We start from the raw sequence: 4378 nt of genomic DNA, 5'->3' as shown, positions 1-4378 counted from the left end.
TGCCTGAGATCTGGTTTCGCAGTGGGCACGGGTGTTGAACTCATCGGTGTGGGCATGGGTGTTAAACTTGTCGATGCAGGCACGGGTGTGGACTCCGGGAACGTGTCTTCTGGAGCTTCTTCCCTGTAGGTCGGCGATGGGGGGACGGGGTATAGGAGGGGGTGTGGAGTGCATGTAGTGGTGGGGGCTCTGTTCGGTGTAGATTGGGGGGTAGGTGGTGGTAGTAGGGGATCCTGCGTGTGCCAGGTACCGGAGGGAGACCATATCGTGTCGGCCGTCGGGGTGTGCCACGTATGCATACTGGGGGTTGGCATGGCCCCCTCTCGACCAGGGGTCTGACGTATGGCTCCTCACGTGTTTGCGGAGGAGTATGGGCCCCGGTGTCTTCAGCCAGGCTGGAAGGTGGATTTCCTGGGGAAAACAAATAGGTGATCGGGGGGGATCTTGTTCATGGCCGTGCAAAGAAGTGACCTAATGGAGTGGAGCGCGTTGGGGAGGACCTCCTGCCATTGTGAAACTGGGAGATTCCTAGACATCAGGGCCAGGAGGACGACCTTCCATACCGTCGCATTCTTCCTCTCCACCTGTCCGTTTCCCTGGAGGTTGTAACTGATAGTCCTGCTTGAGGCGATGCCCTTACCGAGCAGGTACTGACGCAGTTCATCGCTCATAAACGAGGAGCCCCGGTCACTGTGGACGTAAGTGGGGAAACCAAGTGAGCGGTGGTGGTATAGTGGTGAGCATAGCTGCCTTCTAAGCAGTTGACCCGGGTTTGATTCCCGGCCATCCCAGTAAGTGGGGAAACCGAACAAGGTGAATATACTATGTAGGGCCTTAATGACAGTGGCCGTGGTCATGTTGGGGCAAGGGATTACAAAGGGGAAGCGGGAGTACTCGTCAACGACATTGAGGAAATACGTGTTGCGGTTGATAGAGTGGAAGGGTCCTTTGAAGTCGATAAGAAGGCGCTCAAAGGGCTGGGATGCCTTCACCAGGTGGGCCTTATCCGGTTGATAGAAGTGCGGCTTACACTCCGCGCAGATTTGGCAATCCCTGGTCATGGCCCTGACCTGCTCGGTGGAGTAGGGTAGGTTACAGGCCTTGATGTAGTGGGTAAGCCGGGTGACCCCCCTGGTGGCAGAGGTCATTGTGGATGGCCCGGAGTCGGTCATCTTGTGCGCTAGCGCAAGGGCCGCGGGACAGGGCATCTGGGGGCTCGTTGAGCTTCCCCGGACAATATACTATATCATAATTATAGGTGGAGAGTTCGATCCTCCACCCCAAGATTTTATCGTTCTTGATCTTGCCCCACTGTGTATTGTCGAACATGAAGGCTACCGACCGTTGGTCGGTGACGAGGGTAAACCTCCTACCAGCGAGGTAGTGCCTCCAGTGCCGTTCAGCTTCCACGATAGCTTGAGCTTCTTTTTCGACTGAGGAGTGCCGAATCTCGGAGGCGTTGAGGGTACGGGAGAAAAATGCTACAGACCTGCCTGCCTGGTTAAGGGTGGCGGCGAGGAAGAATTCTGACGCGTCGCTCTCCACCGCGCGCATCGCGGCTTTGGCAATATCTGCCTTGATGCGGCTCAAGGCCTGCCCTGGGCACTGTACCATCTGCTCCAAGTGGTGACGGGTTTGCAGTCCGGGGTGAGGTTCACAAACAGGGAAGGTGGATCAACCTTAAGGGTCGTGAGGCCACAGACGGTGAGGGGGGTAGGGATCTGCCGAATTTTAAAATCAGGCTTTGGAGATGGCACTGAAAATCCAGGCCGAGTAACAGGACAGCGCAGAGATGGGGGAGGACATAGAGCCAGAAGTTGCTAAACTCTACACCTTGGACGGTGAGGGTCGCGATACAATACCCCCAGATTTCAACGGAATGGGATCCAGAGGCCAGGGAGATTTTCTGGGTGACGGTGTACCGGGAGGGAGCAGCACCTTACCGTAGTGGGTTGGATGAAGCTCTCTGTGCTCCCGGAGTCGAAGAGGCAGGCCGTCTCGTGCCCATTGATCTTCACCGTCGTCATCGCGGTCGTGAGGTTGTGGGGCCGGGACTGATCCAAGATGGTAGATGCGAGCTGCGGAAGATGCTGGGAGGTCCCGGGTTGGTCAGCGGTGGCAGAGGTAGCGGTAGGTGATGAACGGCCAGACGAGCAGAGGTCCTGAGGCGTGGTCCAAAATGGCGGTGAAGATGTCGGCGCCCACAGGGCACACATGGCAGGCGGCATCAAAGATGGCGGCACCCACGGGCCGCATGTGGCTTGCAGTGAGGAAGATGACGTCACCCCTGGGTCGCATGTGGGGGGTGTAGAAATGCCGGGCCTGGAAACTGCGGCGACCGACCAGGCCTGTCATACAGAAACGAAGTGTCCTTTCTTCCCACACCCGTTGCAGGTCACGCTCCGCGCCGGGCAGCGCTGCCTGGGGTGTTTGTTTTGTCCGCAAAAATAATACTTGGGCGCCCCAGAGATGGCTGGCTGCCACGCGGCGCAGGCTTGCAGTGAGCTGGAGTCGGCAGCTGGTGGGGCCCATGATGCCCACGAGGTTGCCACGCGGTGGGGGGGGGGGGGGGGGGGGTAGGACTGAACATTACGGGAGGCCACGTCTAATGAATTAGCGAGCTGCCTAATACCCGCATGATCGAGCGTACCCCCTTCCAGTCGCCGCTGGCGGACGCACGCAGACTTCATGCCCATGACGTAAACATCTCTAATTAAAAGTTCAGTGTGCTAGACTGCCGAAACTGCCTTGCAGTCACAGTTTCTACCTAGGATCTGCAGGGCACGCAAGAAATCATCCAGCGTCTCCCCGGGGAGTTGCTGTCTCGTGGCCAGGAGGTGCCTGGCGTAAACTTGATTCACCGGTCCAATGTAATGTCCCTTCAGGAGCATCATCACTTCAGAGTAGGTGGCCGCATCCCGGATGAGGGGAAAAATGTCAGGGCTCACCCGCCAATAGAGGATTTGAAGCTTCTGCGAGTCCGAGGGTTCTTCAGCGGCTGCTCTGAGGTAGCCTTCGAAGCAGGCTAGCCAGTGGTCGAAGGTGGATGTGGTGTTGGCTGCTTGAGGGCTCAGCTGCAGGCGATCAGGCATGATGCGGAGATCCATCGTTTAAAAAATTTTGTTCAATAAATTGATGCACCGTCAATTACCACAAGACGAGAATGATGGAACAATCAAGGCTTTAGTGAACAAGATGTTGTGCCTCCTGTAGCTGGAACCAGAATGGCTGAAACGCAGGAGAGCACACACTTTTATACGCCGCCTGCTGGGCGAAGCCAGCAGGCAGGGACTTACCATTGTAGCTCTAATATACGGGCAGTGCCATAATACATATAATATACCACGAGTGGTGTTCATCACACCCTCAGAGGAATACTGTCGGACTTTAATACATACACCACCACTGGATTTCCTGAAAGCAGCAACTATCCCTGAGCCCATGCTGAGAGCTCAGTGAAATTGAGCTCTTTGTTACATATGATTAGCACTCATCCAGTCAAGCAACCAAGCATGCCTCCTATTGAGTCCACTCACATACTCTAAAGTCAGCACTCCGCTGTTTTGACTAAATTAGAGCTTAGGGCTCAATTTAGCGTGGGCGGCCCTAATTTTTGTGATTACCTACAATGTTTATCTGCATGTTGTGGTTCCTTACGGTGTTAACGGTAGAGTCCCAATTTCTTGGTAATCTTGTTGAGATGACTGATGGTTATGCATCAGTTCACAGTGGCTCTACTTAATTTCAGATAGCCTGATTGGACTTGGCTGCCTGTGGCCACTGAACGAACAAACACCAGCATAATGGAATCCCTGAAAACCTTCAACACTACAAAAGTATGGATTGGTCAAGGAAAATTTCTTTACAAAGCTACCTGTTTAGCCGTGACCGAAAATTCATTATGTGAACTGAATTTTGCAGACTTGACATACCTATTCTTCAATGGTAAATTCCAAACTGCATCCAATTTAGCACCAAACAAACAGTATTGTGCAGACGGACTCCACGTTCTCCCAGTTGCCAAGGCAACCACCACATGAAATCAGAAGCTTCATTGAATTTACAATGGGCCCTTTTCAAGATTGGGGAATATCATTATTTCTCAATCACAGAGCTGCTGGTCTTTTCCTTGAGGATTTGAATGGGCTTTGCCAAGGACAGAACTGGCAAAGCAAAGCAACAATTGGAGATAATTCAAGAGACTTGCAGATGGTCATCCACAGCACATCAGAAAATTAATTCCTTACACGATGTAAAAGATTTGACGTCGGATTTGTGTACTGGAATCCCATTCCCACAGCTCGGCTGTATGGATGAAGAAGGATATGGATATTCAAGAATTATGGTTGTATCGCTACTCTTGGATGTTTTACTTCTA

General features: G+C 53.2%; 1 non-coding gene across 1 annotated transcript; it reads left to right on the top strand.

The window, feature by feature from the left end:
- The first annotated feature begins 719 nt into the window (after positions 1–719).
- Positions 720–791, top strand: trnar-ucu. Its single transcript has one exon. It is a non-coding gene; the product is annotated as a tRNA-Arg (tRNA).
- Positions 792–4378: the final 3587 nt, after the last annotated feature.

Source organism: Scyliorhinus canicula, chromosome 2, assembly GCF_902713615.1.
Source record: "Scyliorhinus canicula chromosome 2, sScyCan1.1, whole genome shotgun sequence".
NCBI classification, from domain to species: domain Eukaryota; kingdom Metazoa; phylum Chordata; class Chondrichthyes; order Carcharhiniformes; family Scyliorhinidae; genus Scyliorhinus; species Scyliorhinus canicula.
This window is presented reverse-complemented; position numbering and strand designations above follow the sequence as displayed.